We start from the raw sequence: 25,061 nt of genomic DNA on the forward strand, positions 1-25,061 counted from the left end.
GTAAAGTGATGCCGGGGGGTTTGACAAAGCGTCCGTATGTAGCGTACCAGTTAGGATGAGAACAAGTTGCAATGGCGTGGATGGCGTTACGTTACCATTCCGGAATGTTAAGTTCAGATTTTAGAATGTGTTAAGTTACAATTCCGGAATGTTAAGTTCAGATTTTACAACGTGTTACGTTAAAATTCCAGAATGTTCAGTTCAGATTTTAGAACGTGTTACGTTAAAATTACGGAATGTTCAGTTTGGATTTTAGAACGTGTTACGTTAAAATTACGGAATGTTCAGTTCAGATTTTAGAATGCAATACGTTAAAATTACGGAATGTTCAGTTTGGATTTTAGCACGTGTTACGTTAAAATTCCGGAATGTTCAGTTTGGATTTTAGAACGTGTTACGTTACAATTCTGAAATGTTCAGTTCAGATTTTGGAAAGCGCTACGTTACAATTGCAGAATGTTCAGTTTGGATTTTAGAACGCATTACGTTTCCTGAATGAATCATATATTGCATGATACTGTAACATCATGCTTTAATGTGTCTTTTTTATCAAGAGTTTGTAATCCTTTATGGGGTGCATCGGCCTTTGTAGGTCCTTGTGTCTGTAATGTGAATTGTGAATGATTTAGAGTTGTTTTTGCTTCTGAATGTACTTATTGCACAATGCAGTATCATGTGAAGGGACCTAAGAGTGTGACCATGCCTGCTGCAGTCTCAAACATAGATATTCTGTGAAAATGTGTGCAATTAGGTGACTCATGACATGTTCTGATACCTTTACTGTCAACTTTCAGGGCTTATAATCACAGTTGTATTAGCACAATTACTGTAATTCAGTTTAACCTTTTTTGTTTCAAACATTAAAGTCGGTGGCTTTCATTAGATGATAGGCAGTCGCTTACTGTAGTTTGGCAGCTGGCTAGGGGCAGCAGAGCACCACTTATGTATTATTAATTTTAAAGCAGTTACAGTCCATCAGCCGTACCGTCCTTCTCCTCCCACAGTGCACGAGCCCTCTGGGCACAGTGCTCAGAAGCAACGAACGCTACCCCACAGAAGCACAGCTCCGCCTTTTCTCATGTCCCCTCGATGTCGCCGTCAGTCTGTCAAAGAGCCGAGGATATAAGATGATGGTGTGTCAGACAGAGTTAACCTACACTAATGCTGAAGTCTTGCCTTCAGGAGGCTTAATATTTAAATATCTGGCTGCACAATTTACAACCACATGAAACAGAATGCCTGTTCTGTAAATTGTGCTAGTTTATTCAGTTTTACCGCAGTATGTGACTTGAAGACAAACCTATTTTTATTCATTTTGTTTCAACAATATGCACAAAAAGCTAACCAAAGTGAGCCTAAAGTGTCCTAAAGCAACAACTCCACTAAAAATCAATCTTTTCAGCATCAAATATCTGAAGGTATGAAAGATGGCCCTGAAAAGTTTGTAGGTTGTTCCTTCTCGGAGGACAGCAGCTGGTTGCATTCACAGTAGTAACACTGCATTGTGATCGCAAACAAAAGTGAGTATTTGATACTTACAAATGTCAATTTTCAGAGACATATTCCTCTTTTAAGAGAAAGAATCCTGTTAAGACCTTGTTGTGATGCTTGTGATGCACCTGTCAATAGAATATGTTGCATAAGTTTTCTGCCAACAAATCAGATGTTCTCATATAAAACTGATTTTTTGCATCCAAAATGTCTTTGTCAATAGAAGTCTGAGCTCTCTGTTTGCTTGAAGTCTGGGTGACCCTGATTGAATCATGAAATATTAATTGCATCAATCTCAAACAGAAACAGCATCAGGGGCCAGTTGTTGTCTGTGTGGGTGTGGGCGTGTAGGTGTGTAGGTGTGTATATGTGTATGTGTGTGTCCTTCAGTTTTGGATGCTAAAGCTTTTGTTTGAAACAAGGTAGAGATGTCTACTGAAAGTGCAGTGACAGTTAACTGTCATGAAAGTGCTGAAAAGACTGTAGAGAATCAATGTTACAGGGGAAACTATGTCTCTCTCAAAGTTTTTTTTTCTCATCTAAATAAAAAACATAGACAAACAAAATGCAGCAAAGGAACCGATGAGGGAAATAAACCTGTACTTGTACAATCCACAGTTTGTAAAATGAAAACTAGAGTGATGTACAGCAGAGTCACCATCACATTTGTACATACAGTGTAGTTACTGCAATGGCTGTGTCATCCCAACAATACTGAGCATAAAGAAATCATAGTTACAATATAAAAGTAATAAAATATTTAACAATGATTTTACTACACTATAGGCACTGTCCACAAACACATCCCCCTCTATTAAAAACACACTGTCATACTGCTAGCTTATTAACACTTGTTAGAGACAGACTTCACAACTCAGTACAGGCCAAATGTGTGAGGACAGTCTTGCCTCCTCTACTCCAGCAAATTTGAATTGCAACAAAACTATGATATTGTAAAGTGCTGACTGTAAGGTTAAGTTTGTGGGTGTTAGCATCCACGTCCAATGAACCATGTAAAAATCACAGCCCTTTTTATGCATACCACCCAAGGCTGAAATGACTGAGCCCTACACTGTTCATCCAAAAAGTGGATGCAAACACCTCCAAACATCCTTAAAGCTGAACGTCAGAAATTAAACCTTATAATTATTCATCCTTTTGTGCTGGAGTAAAACCAAAATAATGAAAAACACATTACTATCCTAATACTTGTGGATTACAGTGTGTATGATGTCATATCAGTAGGGGTGGGAAAAAAATCGATTCACCTATGTATCGTGATTTTGAAATAGATGTTTTAATGGCAGAATCGATATAATTGCTTCATTTGAGTCTATGCAGAGGTAGGAGGAAGTTACCGCTTTTATTGTTGTAGTCAGAGTAACGTGACGGTACTGTATATACAAAATGTATATACACATATAGAAATAAGAATGATTGAATTATATTCACCAGAAGTATAAAACAGTACATGTCCCTTATATATTAAAAAGAAAATACCACTAATTTCTGAGGGAAATATTCTTTGATTTTTAGGTTGCTAGAAAAAAATAAATTGATAATTCCTGACAATAACTGATATATTTGACTTCAGGACATCTCTGACTACATACAGACACAAAATCAAGCATTTTTACTGTATTAATTTAGATATTTTCCAAAGTAAAAGTCCCTAGAAGTGTACGATTTAACTTTACCCCATGGTCTAGTTTTAAAATCACAATAAATCATAATATTGAATCGCAATACTTGTAGAATCGCAATACTTAAAAAACGCAATACATATTGAATTGGCACCTAATTATAGTGATAGTATCGAATCAGGAGATAGGCGTACCATTCCAGTCCTACATATCAGTACTTAAATGTCCTTCTCTCTGTGAGGGCTGAAGTGGTAAATATGCTCAGCCTTCTTCAGACAGAATACTGGCTTGCTTGTGTATAGGAGCGCATCATTTCCTGCCAGTGATTTCACCTGACAAAACAACAACAAACAGGGCAGCTCTGCATTCTCTCCGTTTGGGATGACTGGATTCGTGATCTCTGTTGCATCACCACTTTGTGATTTAGATGAGTGTGTTTTGATATGAAATCCTTTGCCAGAGTAGCTGTCAAATGTAAGAAGACCCACATTTTTCCTGGAATTGTCATGGACAGACACTGTCAAGCACGACCTCCACCAGGCAGCATCTAGCTGACACAGCCCCTATTTATGCAAGCTAAACTAGCTCACAGCTTAATTCAATCTCAGTTTCAGTAAACTTGCATCAGTCCAGTCAGGTGACAAGAGCTCATGAATATATTTCTCTAAGGTTGCTTGTTTCGTCTTCTATACCTGAAGCTGGTGAAATTGCAGATGATGTTCACCGGAGTCATGGGTGGAGATTGGTTGGAGGTAAAGTTTTGTACTAAAGTGCAGCAGTTGATGGAGCTGCAATGCTGCTCTGCACCACAAGGATGGATGTGTGTGTGTGTGTGTGTGTCAATGTGTGTGTGTTACTAGGACTCACCTCTGACTTCTACCATAACAGACGGCTGTGGGTCATTATGGCAAGTCCAGGAATGACGAGCAATGCAGTGATGGATTATAGTTGGTGTGAATGCTCCTTTGTGTGTGTGTGTGTGTGTGTGTGTGTGTGTGCGTGCTCGTGCCTGTGTGAATCAGGTCACCTCCACTCCCTCCTGACCTTCCCCAGTTTCCTCCACACCTCCTCTCTCCTTCTATCTATCCCTCCTTCCCTCCTTCTCAGCAGCGTTTCTCTGCAAAGGTTATTATCACAGTGAGAGAAGCCACAACCCTTTTAAAGTCAGGAAACACACACTCAGCAGGCGTGAACATTTGTGTCGAATGAGTGTAAAACATGTTTCCCTATCTTAGCTCACTTGTGCCACACTATTTTTTGTAGATGATATCAAAATAAATTAGAAAGATACCTCCTCCAGAGAGACCAGGACTGCACTACACTGTTATTTACTTTTTTTTTTCAATTACAGTGTACCTGACACAACCGTTGTGCTTTGTAATAACAGGAGCTGTACTGCAGTCTGCTGTTATCTTTTCCGTTTTTTTTTCTTCATTGATAAGCAGTGTCTACCAAAGCTGTGTGGGTGGATTTATTTTTCACACTACTGGTCTAAATCTGCCTTTGTTTTCATCTGTTGTTGGAAGTGTAAGCAGGTCATGGGTCACTGCAGTCAATCTTATGAGTTAAACTAAGAGCAGTCTGTGAGCAGACCACAGCTTTGATGACAATAGATTACTTTATTACATATTATTAATTTAGATAACATTCTTATTTTGGGTGATTTAGAATAGAATCGCTAAAAAGACCTAGATTATTAACACCAATAATAAAGGCAATCTGCCTCTATTACATTACATTGCATTTCATGTGGTGTCCCCCAAGGCTCTATACTTGGCCCAATCGTTTTCTCCATTTATATGCTCCCATTAAGTAACATCACCCAAAAATGAAATCTCTCATTTTGCATCGCATTGTAATGCACTAACCCAATAATCACCCAAAATTGTCTTGACAGAAACCTTTTGATAAAGTTCTTTGATACACCTTGTGGTGCAACCTGGACACATCGTCATTGACCCAGGGCAATCAGTTGTTTCGGGTCTTGACATCAGACACACTCACCCGGGCTACAACCATTTACAATATCAACAAACTAAAGAATTTTTTTCTACATATCTTTACTACAGAGATCTTTGCATTTTGCTGCATTATCGTTCATTGGTGAGCAGTTCTACTGTGTCTTTTTAGGACATTTACTGTATCTGTAAATAAAAACAGCTAAATAATTTTTTCACCGAAATGTAGAGAAGTTGACTTTTTTCAGAGTACTGTCAGCGTACAGCACCAACAACCTCCACCAAGAAAGGCAGCCTGTATGTTGCTTGAGAGGCAAAATCCATAAAAAAGTCTGCCAATCACTCACTAGTCGCTTGTCAAGCTTAACTGCTGTAAGTGCACGGTAAAAACAGAAAGGATGACGATTTTCTCTTTTTGATCAACTCAGAGCTCTAGATTTTGGTGGTTGGACAAGAGGCCACGGTTGAGTGGTATTTAAGTGAATGAATCAAACTGAAACTATAAAAGTGATGGAGCCAAAAATAGGATTTTGAAAAATGAGGGGGGGGAGTTTCCCCCATTCCCAGTGGAAATGATGTCATTGCAACAAACTAACTGACCTCAATATGTGTCTTTAGGACATTGATTCCTGGATGGCTGAAAACTTTCTCCAGCACAGTGACAATAAATCATATTATTTGGACCACAGTATATAGCCTCCCCACTTTCTCCTCATCTATGTCCATTGTCCCGTTTTTGTGAAATCCCATTCAAATGATCATGAAGTCATATTTGATTCAACATTGAAGTTCAACAAACAGAGAAATTGTCTAGTTAAATCAAGTTTCAATCAACTCGGCATTGGCTCCAAATTCCGATCAATTCCCTGTACCTCTGACCTGGAGGAAGTCTTCAATTATCTATTTCTCTTTCGAGCATCTTTCAGTCTATTTCATCCCATCTCCAGCTAGTTAAAAAAATGCTGCAGCAAGAGTCTTAACAATGTCAAAAAGAGGGACCATATTATTTCCGTGCTTGCCTCCCTACACTGGCTCCCTGTTAGCTAGAGAATTACATTTAAAAAATCGTACTGTTTGTTAAAAGTGTCGTGTCTCCACACCACACTGCCAGAGACCTGCTGAGATCCTGACGTGTTTCTCCCATTATATTAGTTTTCTCCAGTCAGTTTAAATTGTACTTATATTTGTGTGCCTCTAACTTCGCCTAACCTAACCTGTTCATGTATTTCTTCTGAAGCCTTTGTTGTTGTTTGTTGTCTTTGTCTTTATGATCGTCTACTGCCTTTTGTTCAGTTTTCTTCTCTGTGCTCAAAGCACCTGGATCGACTGTGTTAAAGTTCCATATGAAGTAAGTTGTGCTGTAATAGAGCAGGTTAAGGTAGTGGGGTACCTCGAGATGTCAGCAAAGGGAGCAGATTTGCTTTTGAAATGTCAAAAATAGTGAAGAACTTTTGTTAGAAATTTAGAGGGACAACATGTGATCAATGTATGTAATGTAAAAAGACAGGAAAAGGGAGCTTTAGGGTCCTGTGTGGTTAGAGCAGTGGTAGAAGAAGTACTCTTCCTACTTAAATAAACATACCAATACAAAGATGTAAAAATGCATTACCAGTAAAAGTTTTAAGCTCAAAATCTAGCTTAAGTAAAAGTAGAAGTATTATCAGCTACTTGTACTTAAAGTACCAAAAGTGAAAGTAATCATCTGACAGAAAAAAATGCCCCCTATAATATATGACATCATTAGATTCTTAATACTGATGCATCAATGTGTAAGCAGTATTTTACTTTTAAAGTTGTTCCAAGTGGAACTACTTTAAATACAGTTCGGTCCAGTGGTTCCCAGTCTAGGGGTCCTGCCCCTCCAAAGGGTCAAAAGATAAATCAGAGGGGTCGTGAGATGACTAATGGGTGAGGAAAGAACAAAAAACAAAGTTCTCATACATAAATCTGCATTCATTACTCAGACCTTTCTCTGAATTTAGTTTTTTGTGAAATGTGGGATACCTTTAGGGCCCTTTTAAATGAAACAATTTGAGGAGTTAAGAGGGGAACTGTCTCTTGGTGGAACTACTAACAACTTATAAACATCTGGAACATGACAAGGAGCCTCAACTACACTAATGTATCCTCATACAAGGGTTCGTATGATATCTTATGAAAAAGTTAGTCCTCCTTTTTTGTTAATTTCTTCACAGAAAACAACTTCCTTAGGTTTAGGCAACAAAGCTACGTAGTTAGGTTTAGGAAAATTCTTTATATTCTTTATAAGCTCATAATTTGTGTTTTATGCAAAATCTTAAATTAAAAAGTAACCAATGACTGCAGCCTGTCAGTGTAAAGTAGCATTCAATGGATGTACTTATGTATAGTACTTGAATAAATGCGCTTATTTACTTTCAAGACATATAAACTGTTCATGTTACCTGGTTAAGTGCAGTCAGGCAGACTGGATGATAATCATGAGCATGCAGGTCAGGACTGAGCAGAGAGATGAGGGATTTCTTGGGCCACCTTGAAACTGCATTATGTGACAAAATATTGAGAGTTGAGAAAGCAGATAGAAGAATGCACTATAGGAAATGTTACCATATCTTTTGTCATCTATATTTATGTAAAAAACAGCAGTAATGTATGCATGGCTAAATCGGGCACCAGGGGCACACCGGCCAACTGGAAGAGTGGGCGGGTGCCTGCTGGGCTTGTCAGCACTGATATGAAAAGTAAAACTCCATGCTGTTTTGTATTTCTGCTGTTGACTGGTCGGCCGGCTCCTTAATAGGTGTGTGTATGTGTGTATGTGTGTATGTGTGCATTATGTATGAAGTCATAAATTTGTCACATCCCATCTCTCATCTCAACTCACCACTTTTTACTTTTCTGCTCTTCACAATGAATGCTGAGCTGACAGTGGTCTGTATAAATTTGTGAAAATGTGAACGTACTGTAACAAGTGACCAGCGTGCTGCCTTCAAGGATCTGGTTGAAGAATCAGACTTTCGAGTTGAGCACACATACAGTTTGACAAAAGAAGGTAAATATTCATGGCTTTAACACTTGCATGTAAAATAACATGTCACTATGTTTTGGTGGTGTGGACTTGTGTTGCATGAAGTAGCTACATTGCATTCTATTCCATTGAGGCTATTTCCATGTTATTGGTTCTTTCATCTACAATGGTGGAAATGAGTTTAAGCATCTGTTCAAGTAATTTATTTTAATTTGTCTAAGAAATTGCATTTGGGTTGCAGAAGCTACTCATAATCCCATTACAAACTCATTGGGTAAAGTGTGTAACAACAACATTAATAATTTGTACCTACCTAAGGACTGAATAATGTGTAAATCTGGGTTCAATCCCACCTGTGGCGATTCTGTGTAGTTTCTATCTATTTAACCTAATTTAGCGAATCCCTGGCTGGTAAAAAATACAGAGCACATGGAAGAGAATTTGTGGATTACTCTGCAGGAGTGGTTTTGCAAGGTTTCGTTGTACGTTGTTGACATAATCAAAACTTACCACCACTGGAATCTATTGTGACCAACATGAATTCAAGTTGACTGCAGCTGCTGTTCTTTGCGTGGGTCCTTCAGGCCTAAAGATGGATATTTGATACTAAGAGGGTGGATTTCTTTTGGGTGGACAAATGTGTGCATAATGGATTATGGGATACGGATGGCCACAAATGACAAACCGGCTGTGTCCTCCAGATCTTGGCTAAAGGCCACATTACTTGCATTGGGAGGAGCCGCCGTAGGGGAACTGTCTTGTCATCCAATTAAGTTGTATTTCATCTTGAAATGTGAACTTTGAAGGACGCAGACTGTGAACTGGGACATAACTCTTGTCTATTAGAGGGAGGGAGGGAGCGGCAGCTGAAGTTAATTATGATGTAATGCTGTTTAATGTCAAAGCACCGGTTTTCTCGTCAATAATGGTGATAACATAACAATACACCCGGTTTATTAAGGTTATTATTATATATTCTTAACAAGAGTCGATACTGTAATTCACACCATTTACACCATTATTACACAGCCTTTTGATCAGCATTGGATCCTCTCCAGCTATGCAGAAGTTGAGCTAAATGCCCTTTTTGAAATAACAAACGTTAAACTTATTCAAGCTGCAGTTGGTTACCTTGAGCAAATATTATAAAAAAAGTGATGTTCATAAAAAACAGTCACTAAATCCTGACAGTATTGCATGAGGAAGATAATATGTGACCAAGTAATATTCTTCTGCTTCCTACTAAGGCTCTTAATGGCAATTTGCAAGTGTCTACCATCTCTGAACAAAAACAACCAATCAGAGCCGAGCAGTCTCTGAGCAGCTGTCAATCACTGCTAGCGAAACTTGCGAACTCCAATCAAACTGTCAAACTAGGCAGCTCTGATCAAAGTTTGCTCCGGCCGGTGGAAGGTGCTTGGTTTTGGCTCTACTGTTCTAAACATGGCGGCCAGATCACAAACCTTTTTTTTCATTTTACTGCTAAACAGTTACACTGAAATATGTTTCTAAAAACATTTGAGGTAAGAAATAGGCATGACAGTAACAGAATCATATTTGATCAGTGCTGCCTAATTTGACAGTTTGATCAGAGTTCACGAGTTTCACGAGCAGTGATTGACAGCTACTGTAGAGACTCCTCTTCATTGATTGGTTGTTTTCCTTCCGCTCTCTGAAATCTTGCAAATGCCATTAGGAGCACCGGAGGACACAGAGGAACATGATTATTTTAGATTACCTGTCTTAATTTGCTCAAAGTTACCAACTTCAGCTTTAACATATTGTTAGGAAATCAAAAAATAATGTAAAGATAGACGTCTTACCCTGGCATTCAGACTGAAATTTGTGTATAAAAAAAGAGTCTTTTTTTTTACGCTTGGTGGAAAGGTTGGTGTATCGATGAAAGCAAAATGTGACAAAGTGCAATGGAAAAAAAAAGGCTTAGTGAAGTGATCATGACGCACATGAAGCGTGTAATTTAAACTTCCGTTGTAGCTTCCGCTCCACTGAAGAGAGGAGGAATGACAGCATAAGAAAACATCACATGTGTAGGGAGCTGTAACGTTCCTCAAATAATATAAAACAGACATAAATGTCATATTTCCATCATGTTTTACACACCTCATTCACATTTTCTATTGCAGAATTTCTGAAATGTTGCATGTTACAGTAATTGACCAGGAGTGTGCGCTTGCACAGATTTTACTTTGCAGGCTGCAGGTGTAGTTATATGTCTGAACACATGTGTGCAAAGGATTATAATGATGCTAGGATGGTACAGTGAGTTGGTTTCTGTGAGAGGATTACCCTAATGTCTCCTGAGGCCTGAATATAAACCCACAAGAGAGTACTGTTTCAGGTTCTTGCATTATAACGCTGTCTTATTGCTGGTACATGAAGGTGTTTAAGATCCCTTGGGTGCTGTATGATGTCGTACCCAGAGGCCGCAGACTTGTCATCCCTTTGCTGTACACATTTACCCTGCAACTCACCAGAGAGAGATATTAATTTCTGTCAGGGAAGGTTTAGAGAGCAGATTCTAGTTTAGTCGATATTATTAGATATGAAATAAGGTTATTATCCCAAGAAATGAAGCCCCTGCAGTTTCCCTTCAACACCTAATAAGCAATGACTCATTCAAGGTTTTTCTGTTGGGTTGTTATTGACTTGTGTGGTTTGGGGCAATTATTTTTTTTCCCTCAATTATTTACTTTGCCCTTTAGCCTCCCTTCAATGCCTCTGTTTCTGAATATAAACTATGCGGATAAAAACATGTGTTTATGATGATGATGAAGACGATGAGAGCGAAAAGGGAAAAAAAAAAGACAAAGATGAAAAGAAATATGACTTGGGGAGAAAAAGAGTGGGGAAGAAGAAGATAAGGATGTGTCACAAGGGAGGGATAAAATAAGAAATCTGCAACAACTGCCTGCAATTACTGTGCCTTCTTGTCCGTGGCCTCCTAATTAAGAGAACAGAGGGAGAATGCAGATTAGAGGGGAGGGCCGGGAGATAGGCCTGTGGCTCTCCAGTCCTCAGAGAGAATCTCATCCAGGGATTCACTCTCCTCTGTTCATACAAAACAATGAGGGGGTCTACATTATTCATCTCCGGGAGTGAGAAACACAGAGGCAGCGAGAGAGAAAAAAGGATGGAGCAAAACTTGAGTGGGGGTGGAGAGATAAGATGCGGATGCTTGGTAAAAGAACATTTCAGTGCATGTATGTGTGTGTGTTTACTCTCTTCCTGAGGGCCCTTTTACATTTGTGGTTTTGGTAAAGCTTATTGAGAAATTCTTTTGTGGGTTTTCAGCAATTTTACCCACTTACTCATGGGTTAAATCCTTCTCAGCATAGGCTCTCAGCCTTTCCAATTGCCAATCACATGCAATTTTAGTTAGTCTTTTAGCTTCTAATGGTGCTGTGCCGCTGTAACAGCTTGGCAAGAAATAACAGTGCTGTAAGAAGATGCTTGCTGTGTCTGCTTCCGCAAGGTGTTACATCTTTAGAGGTTGGTAAAAATAGGTTTCCTCACTTCAGACGTTTCTCTTTGCCACATAACAGGTGTTAATGATTTGAAATAAATGAATGGATTTTTCACATAACTGGGTCTGACCATAGACATCATTATCAGTGAATATGATAAATAAATCGTTGTCTCAGTAAAGACAACAATCAGATGTTAAAGCCTGGCAGGTATTTGACCTACTTGTTAGATGTCCCTCCTACCGTAAAGGAACTGCTAAGCAATGTAAAAGAATCAGTTGCGTTTTCAAAGCTGTGCCTCTGGCTGCCGCGGGATCGATACATAAACCAGTCTCAGCAGGGGGTTCCTGTAAGAGGGAAGTATAATTTAGTGAGATTTGCACTATTAATTAGTTCACATGGAGTTCCCAAGGAATGTTTGAGGGTTTACTGTGCATGCTGCGCAGGAATACATGAAGGGGACGCAAGGGTGCTGTATTCTTGGGGTTCTTGTCAGCCTTTTGTTTCACATGTTGGTCTGTGTTTAATTTAGACTCTGAGTAAATGGAACTGGATGATAGGATCTGTTAGGAATGTATTTATAATTGGCTGCTTGCTTGATAGCAAGGCTTGCGTAATACACTGTGACTTACACTCAGTGATGGAAGATAAACATGTTAAACATCACTGTCTGAAATTACAGAGGCCAAAAATGTCACACTGTTTTGTTTGTTAAATTGTTCATTACGCAGCAAAGTCTGACAGTTAAGTATCATAAATACACTGAGATGTTGTAAGTTCCATCATTTTTTAAATCTGCCAAAGAGATTTTGTGTTAGGTATTGTCTGACTGTGTGTCTGTTAGTTACATCATATAAACAATAAAAGGGGAGAAGGCAACAAACTTCAAATACACTTGAAGTTAATTAAGTTCACAATGTCTGTCTGTCTCTTGGTCTATTAATGTTAAAGTAACTTGTCACTATGAAAGGAGCAACAAAGCGGGTACCTCGTGATCTATATCTCTTTTAAATCTGGAACAGTGACGCCTTATATGGGAACAATGATATACGCTGCTGATGCAGTACGACTATGGGGGCTGGTTTAAGTGGATTAAAGGAACAGTGTATTGAATCTGGCAGTATCCAGCGATGAGGTTGCAGATTACAACTTCTCCCGTGTGCCAAGCGTGTAGGATTGCTACTGTGGCTGACGTGAAAACGCAAATAGCCCTCTTTAGAGACAGTTGTTGTAAGAGTAGAGTGCTTAGAGTGTGTGTGTGTGTGTGTGTGTGTTTATGTGGGAAGTGAGTGGTGAAGCAAGAGAGAGAGCACGGTGGCGACAGGAGCGAGTAACGTCATCGACTCCAGCCCAAGCAGTAAAACTTAACAGAGTTTGGATTGTCCATTCTGGGCTACTGTTGAAACATGGAGGTGCAACATGGTGGACTCCGTGATTCAGTTCCCTATGTAAGTATAAACGGCTCATTCTAAGATAACGAAAACACAATTCTTATTAGCAGGTAATTTATACACAAAGAAAACATACTTATTAATATTATATTCCATTTCTGCCAATAGTTCCCCCTAATTGTTACCCACTGGTCCTTTAAGTGGATGGTTTTCATTTTGTTCAGAGAGAAAGACTGTGGCTCATCTACACATGTTAAAAAACATGTAAAAATGATCCATAGTGTACAAAAAATACAAACGTTTTGGTATGCACAGTGCCTGTTTTGTCACATATAAAACACTTAGCAATTTTGGCATAAAAGCGAAGTTCACCCGAAAAATAAAGGCAATGCCATTTTGAATTTCTTTTTAAAAAAAAACAACTTAAAAACGTGTTCACCCTCCTCCTACATATCTGTTAACCTTGACCATGGATGATCCTGAAAAATGCTTTGCAAAATCCACACTTGTTCAAAGTAATGATATTCCAAGGTTTTACCTCAAGTACTCTCCTTAAACCAGAACGTCTTAAAACCATTATGGGTTTGAGGTAAAAATCATTTAATAATTTCATATTATCAAAGAAAAAACATTTAAAGGATGGTGCGGCTTTGACGGAGTTCTGCTCGCTAGGCGCTCTCTAGAATGTGTACGCTTTGGCTGCGTTATAGTTAAAGTGTTTGTTAAAATTGGCCACATCTACTGCTGTTCATCTCTGTCCAACTAGCAGCCATCTCAGTTGGATAACTGTGAAATGGTAATTTATGTATCAGTATCACTACCATCAAGTATCTCACATTACTTTATATAAAAATCTCTGAAAATAGACCTTGGAGTTTACAAAATGTAATTAAAAAGAATAAATATGTGCATGAATGAGACAATTTCACACCATTGCTTTTAATTCATGTAGACAGTCCTCAGAGTCATTTGGTGTGTGCGCATACTCTGAAAGTCTTAATTTGTCATCCATCACTACTTGAAAGGCATCCCATAATTTATCAGATGAGTTAAACAGAGAAACAGCAACTTCAGTGAAGAGTGTTTATGTGATGGTTTGTATGGACTTACTCTCCCGTACACTGGTACAGTTCTTGTGCTCACAAGGACAAGCTCTTTCGATCTATCAGGCTGCACATCTTTGTACTTCTGCGAGGAATTCATCTTGTTCCCCTGTAGGTTTTCACCTTGAACATTACTGCTGCAGCCAAACCAATCCGCCTCGGCATGGCCTGAACTCTCTAATAGAACTGAATAGCAAGAGGAGGGATGACCCTCAGGGGCCAACTCAAAGCAATTCTTTCGCAAGAAGATTGAGGAGATGTTTAGTGGTGTATAGAAAGCCGAGGTCAAACGTTTGGCAATGTACACATGTGGTGTGACTCATAGTATGATTGGCTTTCCTATACGCTGGGGAATTTGCATTTCCAGTTGACCCATAAATGCTCTCCCTTTAATCATGCACATGTTGTGAGAGCTAAGGAGTGTTGACACCGTCAGAGGCTGACGTGTGAATATCTTTTCACATCAAATGACGATGCTATTTTCCTGCTAATTCCTTTTGACATGCACTTATTCATAATACTATTTCTGCTGTAAGCACTCTAAATCTATAGCATGGAATGCGGCCTTGTGTAGGAATGATACCTAGAGCTTTTTATCTTTTCGCAGATCGTTGCGTTTTGTATTTCGACTCTGAATGAAATGAGCTAACTCAAAGTCAGAAGCTATCGCTCGGCACGAATGAGCCGGAAACAAACTGAAATGGAACTCGGATGACTCACCATGCTGCTCAATATACCTCGGGGTAATGGTGTTGTTCGGAGAGTTGTGTGCAATTACACCTTGGCCAGGTCACTCATGGGCTAAGCACACATTATTGAGCGTCCCACTCGTCTTAAAAACACAATACTAAAGAAAAAAGTCCTGTTCCCACAAAAACAAAAATGCTCTTGCTCATTAAGGAAATGGCTTTACCTCTGCAGATCCAAGTTTGTGGTCCGTGCTGTTTGTGAGGCAGCGTGAAATATTTGAAGTGCGGCTCGGGACCATAACAGCTTTTGGCAAAGCACACATTGACGAAAAGTTTGGGTCAAAGAGGGAAACCAAATGGAAAACATTAACACTGTTTGTGAGAACATCCACACACCATGCACACACTAACAGCTTATTATGCTTATCTCAAAGAACATATAAATCTTGAGAGAAAACAAGCATTTAGATATGATCACCGAGGTATACGTTGGCATATAGATCTTAGGAACACACAGAACACACTATCTAACATCAGGGGTAAGGGAATTCACTCTTCAGCAGCCAGCTGCGTTCACTTCACACATAAACCAGCTCGCAGGTTTGCACAAAGAAAACATTAGAACTGCAGTTCAATTAGACGTCTGCTCACACACAGAACCACTCACAGGCCGGCTTAAACTTTGTCAAGGTTAGGCGTTTATGCAAAGGAGCCCCCGAAAGGTGACTTTTGGAGTGTTTTTTTCATGCTTAATGTGTCTTTTTGAAGTGTGTGTGTGTTGTCTTATGCAATTCAGTGTTGGCAGCCTCTGCAGGTAGGCGTTACGCCAGTATAAAGAGGCTTCTTTGGAAAGCAGAACACATTACTCTGATGATAATCTAACCAAAAGCAGAGAAGTAATAAAAAAAAAACATAGGTGATCATTTGTCACTTTCATCTTTGAAATTATTATAAATGCAGTATTCATCTGCCGCCGCATAGAATAAATGTTCAGCCAGAGATTGGTCATTCATTTATTAGCTGATGTGCTGGGAAGTTTATGCTTTTAGCAAATATATACAGTATATATTGCAGTTGAATTAAAGCAGCAGTAGGTAGGATTGGAGCAAATATGGTTAAAAAAAAGTTATTTTTACAAAACGGTCACTAGTATATCCTGACAGTAGTGCATGAGACAGGTAATCTGAAAATAATCATGTAACTCTGTGTCCTCCGGCATTTGCAGGTTTTCACAGACCAGAGGAAAACAACCAATCAGCACTGATCTGGAGTCTGCCGTCTCTGAGCAGCTCAGAGAAGCAGCTCCAGCTCAATATTCTGTTACTGTAATGCCTATTTCACGCCTCAAATGTTTTCAAAAACATCTTGTATTGTACTGTTTAGCTGTAAAATTAGAAAGTTTGTGACCTGGCAGCTATGTTGAGATTAGTTGAGGAAATACCAAGCACCGCCCACCAGCTGGAGCAAACCCTCACATTTTACTTTGCCAGTGATTAACAGCCGGCTATGTTGAATGAACAGCAAATAGGAGCTCTCTCTATGAAATGACCTGTGATTGGTTAAAGTCTCCCGTCACGAGCTATATATTTTCAAAGCCTTGAAACAGAGCCAAGGGGAGGTGCAGAAGTCTAGTTATCTCTCAGAACACTTGAATTACAATATGCTGAAAGGTTATTATGGAGTTTTTGCCCAATGATGCCAAACACATTCTGCCTGCTGCCACTTTGAATAGAAACTCAAATTCACTGAACTTCCCCTCTAAATTTAGAACTATCACTTTAGCACGTTGTCTACAACGTACCAAGCTTTGTGCCAAAGTTTTGCGTTATTTTATTTTTCTGCTGACAGAGTGAAAGACTGGTGGAGAGCAAGAGGCTTCAGGCCAAGGTGCGTGCATGTGTATGAGTGTGTGTGTTGTGTGGCGATAGAGTATACTGCTGAGTATGTTGCTGGGTCTCCTTTTTCCTGCGTATCATGCATTTTGCTGCCAAGACTCTGGTTTTGATAGGAATGCCAGGGCAAATTATGCATGCACTCCTTTTTTATAAAGAGAAGAAAACTTGTTCTCTTTTTAGCTCTTGTCTCAGTGTTTTTGTGCCATACACACATACTTAAAGTAACTGTGTGTGTATGTGTGCGTGGGCATGTTTTGCTAATGCAGCCCACTCTGGTTTGACACAGAGAATATTTGGCTTGGGAAAAAATAAATAAAATAAAGGGATCCGAGTGGCGAGCCTGACTCATTGATCTTCTATAGCTCGGGACAGAACCGAATGCCATTTGTTTTCATGCAGAGGTTATATAGTGCACAATGATGAGGTGGATGAAGAATCAGAATCCCATTATAGAACCTCCTCTCGTTGAAACTTTTCTGGCGTTTGTGTTTCACAGGCAAGTATTGATCCGAGACCCAAAGACGGAGAAAACAAAATCCAAACTGAAGCACAATATTAAGAAACACAAAACAACACAAATAGAAATATAACTTTCAAATTGTGTTTTTGAATGAATCGCTCATTTGTAACATACCTGCAAATGCTTCCGGCTATAGCAGTTTATTTTCATCAGGTAGAAGAACCACAGGGAGAATTTCACTAAACACAATTTTGTTTTCTCCTCTGAGTCTCCGGGGGACTTCAGCAGCAGCTCAGTCAGCTAATGGAGCTGAAAACTTAATTTCAGTCCGCCAAAATTACTTCTCAATATAAACCCACAGAGGACTTTATTGATTACTTCACATTCTCTAACATGTTGAAGCATACTGAGGTGCTGCTGCTGCTGCGGCCGGGCAGCTGGTAGATTGTGCTCCGCTTTCCTTTTGCTACTGTGAGGTTTGCTGTTGACCTTTATACACTGGCACAATACAATCACAACATTTTTGGTTTGCAACCAAAAATTAAGTGAAACATTTGGCTTCGATGCAGCAGCCAAAGTGGTGCAGATTTTAGCGCAGCCCCGTTACAGCGGGTCAATCATATCATGTGACTGATTGTGGGGTGTTTTTGTACATGATTAGACTGTATGTTAATATCTCAGTCTTCCATCTCTTCCACTCTGTCTCCTCCTACTGTGACTTCCATCTGTGGACATTATTAAGAGAACAGACTTTGAGACACTGCAATTTGCACTCGGTGTGATATCTGACAGCAGTTTAACAGCGTATGTGATATTTCACATTTGAAATATTTACTATCAGCCTAACCTTTTTATGAATTATGTTGCCTGCTTCTGTGCACAGGTGGTGTGTGTGTGTGTGTGTGACTTAATAAATGCTCCTCATAGATGTGCCAAAAAAAAATAAAAGTCTAAGACAAACATGCAACATTCTGGCCAGCAATGCCAATAGATCACAATATATCATTTTCTGTGGTTACAGCAACTAAAAGTGACAAGTTTTGCTGCTAACGAGTAGCACATTCCTGCTTCCTCCCCTTCGTTTGTTGTTTATTTGCAACACATATCTTCTTTGTATACTTGTCAAACAAGCTGTAATACTTCACCTTGAGGGTTAGTTTGCCATTTTGAACCCGAGCAATGCATGCTGGTACTGTGGGTGGAGGCACAATGGACCAGTCACTGTGAGAAATGCAACTTCAATTTATCTTTCTGTATGAATGTGTCAATGTTGTTATTCTGTGTTAGTATTGCACTTTCATAAAGTTGGGGGACTAGCGAGAGGCAAATTTAAATGGCATGGTCAAAAAAATGATGGTCCCAATTATAGTCAAATAGACCATAAAGCAGGGGGTGCTTTAGGGCGTGGCTACTTTATGATTGACAGGTCGCTGCCACGGCATTGTCCATGTTTTTGTCTGCAACTTTAACCCTTTCACATTGTGTTTTCAGTTCATGAAACTTAATTGTAACATTTTGATCACATAAAAATGGCTTATTCAGCGTTCAATTGTACTTAGCTCCACTCTCTCGCGTCACTTCTGGTTGCAAAAAACCAAGATGGTGACGACCACAAACCAGTGGGTGACGTCACAATGATTACGTCCACTTCTTATATACAGTCTATGGTCGGGACCCACAGGTGGGTCGCAGGAGATTTTATTAAGGTCGCCAAATAAATTTGCTGAATTTCTCCAATTGTCTTTTACCATTTATATGTGCAGTACACCTTTGAGCCACATGAGGGAGCCTAAATGTTCGTATTGTTCTGATAATTGTAGCCTACTTATAACATTCAATCTAATATGAATTATATTTTAATGTGACAGTATGTTTGTTTTACTGATGAGAGGAAACAAAACTGTTAACGCGGCGTAAATGCTTTTAATTGGTCTCATTTATAAAGTATTTATATACACCCTGTGCACTGCCTGTTGGCACCTGTGTCCGATCAGACTTGAAGCTGTTGTTGGCACTTACTCACTTTGTTCCCTCCTATCAAGATCCTTGCTTGTGTTGTACGAATTCTCAGATGTACATTGCTTTGGAAAAAAAAGCGTCTGCTAAATGAAATTGTAGCATTGTAGAATTTAACATATATCTGTTTTCAATAACATGTACATGAACAAAGTTGTGATTCATCAAATGTATAGCTGTTCAAAATGGCTGGTTTGCCTGTTCAACATAATAAAGGGTGATTCGGAAATGGTAGTAAAGATGGAAGGCCAGGTATGTTCATTTATGCACAAATTCACTCTTTTCACGATTTATGGATCTGGCCTTTTGTGAATTGGGTCACAACGGTTTGTCATTTAAAAAAGTTCCTAGAAAAAATGTTTGGAAAACGCTGCTCTATTGTATCGAGACTATTCTCCACACATCACTCAGAGAACCAAGGCTACAAGGTAACAAAGCGTTATACAACTGTTTTCACAGGCTGAGTAAAACTAAGTAAACGGGCGTATAAAATCAATGGGATGCCTTTAAATGGGCTGCAAAGTCCACCAAGAAAGCCTTGACGTGAGCGCACTGTATTAAGTATATATAGTACATAAAACATTTCAAATGAGAGCACATAACCTACAGTAGATGTCTGAATGACAAGAGAAACAGCAAATGATGAAATCCAGGCAGTGATGATGAATCCAGGTAATACTGATGAAATCCGGGTCATGGTATGGTGTTCTCAAATAATGTGCAGCTCCTGTCACCCTTGAAATCTATGGTTGCATCTGCTTTATTGAAGAAGACTCCCAAAGGCGGAGGCGAGACTAGATAGTAATGATGTCATTCTACCGCATCACGTTGTTGTTTCTTGATCGCAAAGGACCGACATTATGACACTAACACAGGCAAAAACTAATTCTGTAGCCTGGTTCATAAGTACACAGAAGAGCGGCTATAAATCATCCATCACGTGCCGGCTGTAGACTGTAAAGCAAGTCATTGTAACCAATTGCTATTCTCTATTCGTATACTGTATTCACATCAAAGAGCATGCATTTTAACGCAGCATGAAACTGGAATGTCTGTTATGAGATCATTAGTTTTACTTATTAGCTATACAATTACCCCAGAAAGAAAGTATTTTGCACCAGTTGTTCTTGAGTTTGTGTACAATACTAAATCATATTCTGTTTGTAATGATAGTGGGCTAAAGCAAACATTTGCAATATTATGTTTCTGCTTTTCAAATGCAGGACTGTTCAGAAAAGTACAAACTACAGTATATGAGTCAGTTAAGCTCTGAATCAACAGAGCAGGTAATGGCGTTTTCAATGCCACAGGCTGATTCTGTCATGTCTTTACTTAACATTTGCAAATGTTGGATGAACTAATGTCATAGGAGCAGCGCATGTAAATTCAGTTCAAGAGTGGATTTTCTGTCTTTACATCAGTCATACATCTTTATTTCTCCCTGCTGTTCTTCCTCTTTGATCGGCGAGGCCGTGCAGTCGCTCTGCCAGAGTCGTTATGACTAATGAGATGGGGAGAAAGTCAGGGCACCTCGTAATGTGTATTAATAAAATCACTCTACAGTGGCTGCCCTTTGACGTAGACCTTGTGTCAAAAAATTACAAAAGGCCGTATTGCTAACAAATATCAGAAACATTTGAAGGTTTCAATCCAGCCTCTCACCGGCATCGGCATAATTTCCGATGCAGTGTGATCTCCCCGTTGCCAAGTGTGAAGCAGCAGAGACATGATTCCCGGTTATATTACATTAGTCTCTGGAGTGTTTCAATAAAATCACTTCATGGGGTGTTCCTGGCTATCACCTTAACTACACAGACTTGACTAATAGGTCATGTTCTGCTTTTCCCTCAAAGAAGTTAATCTTCCTTATACCGTTGCTGTTTCATCATTTATAGGCTGCACTACTTGTCATAGAAGATACCAATCATTGTATATTTGTCCTCACTGCATGCATTAGCATTATTATCACCCACAAATATCCTCTTTGGCTCTGTGGTATAGTGCAAGAAAAGTTGGCATGTGTAATCTACTGTAGGCTACAGGGTTTGAATTACAGGATGGATTGGGAGGGTCTGAACCCCCTAATTAAGACTTGGACCCCCAGAAGAGGTAAAAACCACAAGTCCTCTATCCTTCTTACCTGTAATCGTAATTAGATATTACACTATATTTCTCATATCCATGCCTGAAGGAATCTTTTAATATGATTTTAGACACACCTAAAATGGATCACACCATTTCTTAACCTTGACGTCTCGTCTGCCTGCCTCACTCCTGTCATTGCAGTGGCTCACGTCAAGTCTACGCTCTCAAGCCAATGGAGAAGCTGTATCTTCTAGCTATTAATATACTTCACTTTCTTACCTTCAGAGTTTCTGAATTAGATTGTGTCAGGTGTCTACAGATGAACTTTTGCCTTAAAACACTAAAACAACCAACGGGTAAGATTTAGTCGTATCTCGATTGTATCTAACTTTGTTTCAATAAAATAACCAAGTCACACAGTCTGTGGCTTTTTCTAAAAATGTATTATGTAGCACCCCCTATTGTTACAAATTGTCAAGATAAAGGCAGTTGTTGTTTTTTTTTTAAATGGACATTTATACCTATAAGCGCCGGCAGGTACAATTTAGCCCTATTCACTGTGTTTAGATAAATATTCTATGTTGCTATGGCAACACCTTTTGTGAACTACTGTACGTAATAGAGCTGCGTCATAAGTCATAGGCTAACCTTCCCTATGGACAAGGGTAAAATATTAATGAACTTATATCAGGCATTAGATTTGCTCACTGCATTGGGTGTGATGGTGGGGAAGTTTCCGGTCTGAGCAATGTGTCCTGGGTTGATTGTGACTGTTGTTGTGAGTAGGATAAAGGGTCTACAACTGTTGCATAGTGGGTCAATTTAACCTGTTGGCGGTTTTAGGTATACAGCAACCCCTCGTGGTTCTAGTGTTAAGTTACAGTTTGCACCTTCCCATTTGCACTCTGTATTTGCACAACATACACCTGTCATCGTTCCCAAATTATGTAGACAAATGAGCTGGATATCAGCAGCAAACCAAATTCAATAATAAAGGAATTTTACCTCTGTGTCATCTTCTGTTTATTTGGCTGCCAGCTGTCTTAAATAGAAGGTGTTGAGAATGGTTTAATGGTAACAGCTAACCTGCCACTGTTCCCTGAAAGGGGCACATGTTTCTACACATCTGCTGTCGCATTTACTTGTGTATCATGTATTTCTATTGCGTACACTGCAGCAGAATGTATGACCAGCTCTGCTGTCCAAACCACAACACCAACCAACCGAGAGCATCCCACCTGCATGATAATAACTCTTCTCTCTTCCAGCGCTCAGTTTGTTTGTGTGTGTGTGTGTGTGTGTGTGTGTTTGTGTGTTCTCCGGTGTGTGGTAGAGCGACAGATCACTGGCCTTTTGTTAGGAACGGGTTAAAGCTGCTGTATCCCCGGCTTCCTTTCCACCACATATCTGCCATACAAAGAAGAGTTCTACTAATTACTCACACGCCATTTGTCAGATCGCTGACGGACTTATGAGAATTTCTAACTGAAAATCCAGCTAAAAGCCACATGGGAGCCATTCCTGTATAAATCTGTATGCAGAGGAGCGCCTCTTCCCTCCTCTTCAGAACCCAGTAGTCCCTTTTTAAGTGGTCTTAATGCGTATGCTCTTTCATAAACTGTGCAATCTCCAAGATAGCAAAAAACTCCAGAAGCTTTGAGGAAATGGTAACAGGAACTGATTATTAAGGGCCACGGAGGGAGCAGCTCTGCGAGCATCCTTCGCTGAAAACATTTTAGTGCTCCTTAACTAATGCACTAACATTAGCACCTCCAAACACTCCCCGATATCAGTTCCTTTTCAGCCGTGCATACGTCTTCCAAGCTTCCATTTTCTCTAATCTAGCTGTAAAGCCTACATGTCAGTCACAGTAGGCTACAGCTGCTGGAGGGGGCGGCTGGAAAACCGGGGTTTGGGTCTGATCTGGTGCTTCAAATGTGCTGATGCTGGAAATAACCACGCTTAACCACGCTGCCTCACGCTGGTTCAATCAGGCTTCTGGTGCTCAGAACAGGATCACTCCTCGCTGTATGGGCACAATTGCATTATGTTTAGAGATAAGGGGGGGGGATGATCACGCAACATATATGCAATGTTAACATATTTAATCATTCTACATTCAGGTCATATATGGTATCTGTACTTGTATCCACGTGTCAGAGTGCTAGAATTAAATCACTGTGATTCAAAATTATTAACCAAACACCTCCAGAGACAAAACAGAAACCCGCCGTGCAACGAATGACAGCGATTCTCATTAGTATTAATGCATTTTCTGAATCAAATAAAATGCTAAGTGCACTGCCTTAATTGTTGCTTTGCAGTTCATTAAGCACATCGCCGAATGAGCATCAGATCATGGCCTATTAAGTCGCTGCTTGATTGGCAAGCGGCGAAATTAGAAGCTGCATTCAGCATTCACATTTCTGTTGAATTGGAACGGGGCACACCTTCACAACTCGTGTCCTTGCTTAGGTTGAAAGTGGATGTAATTGCCTGCCGAGCTACAGCCTCATGGCGGTCGTGGCAGTCTAGACAAGAGGTGATTATGTCTGGTTAAGCTTTTTGCAGCTGAGCTTCGCCCCATTCATGGTCAACAGGGTGTTAGCGCTCTTGAATCTGTTTTTCCTCTCCTCTTTTCCACTTCATTCGTTTTAGCTGTAACGGGGGAGAATGTAACATGTTCAGAATGAACAGGATAGAATATTTTATACATAATGTTACCAAAACGTGTATTTCAGGGTCCTCGATGGTGGTAAAAATGTGAAAATCATAGATTTTACACACAGAAGAATAATGATGTTTTTTTATGACAGGTTTCACATCTTGCTACTTACCGTCAGCTTGAACTTCTGTAATTGACCCCAGTATATCATAATTAACTACAGAAAGTCTTATCCACCGGAGGGTTCATGGTCCAGTGCAAACCTGCGTGGCGTGAAAATGCTTGGGAGCCGCTGCTCTAGATAACTGGATACCTGTGAGCATACAGTTGGTGTGGAGACTAATGGTAATGGTGTCTTTCTGCTTGGCTTCCCCCTCCAGTGAGGTATAAGAGTAGAGGTCTTCTAATAACATTTTTCCCTTCTCAATACTGATTCCGATACCTGAAATTGTTGCATCGGCCGATACCGAGTACCTATCCAATACCTGCGTGATAAAAAAATATAATAGCTGTTTACCACTGACCATATATCCCCTTTGCTTTGGTGAAGCGTTAATGCTCTCTCGCGTGATGTATCTTCAAATGTTTTATAAGATTGCTGGTGTTGAAATTGGCAACACTAGTGCCACTCCTCGAAACGGACGCCTTACATACTGAACATATCGTCATTTTACTTGTTGGAATTTCCACTGTGAAATATTGCCAAATGGCGGACATTTTCATCGCTCTGACTACCGTTATCGTTACACTCCCCACTAGCACCGCACTGTTGTTGTTTGCTATCGTCACATGACAAACTACGTGCAGTCTTCCTCGCTGCTCTAAAACAGTAGTTGCCAGTGGAAGCCATGATACATCCAGGGCGATAGCACAGTGAAGGATACTGTTTTGGAGCGGCGAAGAAGAATTGATTTCCGGTTAAACAAGTTGATTTTTATCTGGGTTTGTAAATTACGATATGGGATCGGTGCTTAGTCGCGGGTGCAAGCGGCCGAAATGGGTTTCCTCAGGAGGGTGGCTGGCGTCTCCCTTAGAGATAGGGTAAGAAGCTCAGTCATCCGTGAGGGACTCGGAGTAGAGTCCTTGCTCCTTTGCGTCGAAAGGAGCCAGTTGAGGTGGTTCGGGCATCTAGCACGGATGCCTCCTGGGCGCCTCCCTTGGGAGGTGTTCCAG

The 25,061-nt window shown here is 39.9% G+C and overlaps 1 protein-coding gene across 3 annotated transcripts in view; it reads left to right on the forward strand.

Annotated features, from left to right (window-relative positions):
* Nucleotides 1–25,061, forward strand: part of LOC119491416 (limbic system associated membrane protein) — a 622,005-nt gene that overhangs the window by 380,558 nt on the left and 216,386 nt on the right. The window lies entirely within an intron of this gene.

Source organism: Sebastes umbrosus, chromosome 7 (assembly GCF_015220745.1).
Source record: "Sebastes umbrosus isolate fSebUmb1 chromosome 7, fSebUmb1.pri, whole genome shotgun sequence".
NCBI classification, from domain to species: domain Eukaryota; kingdom Metazoa; phylum Chordata; class Actinopteri; order Perciformes; family Sebastidae; genus Sebastes; species Sebastes umbrosus.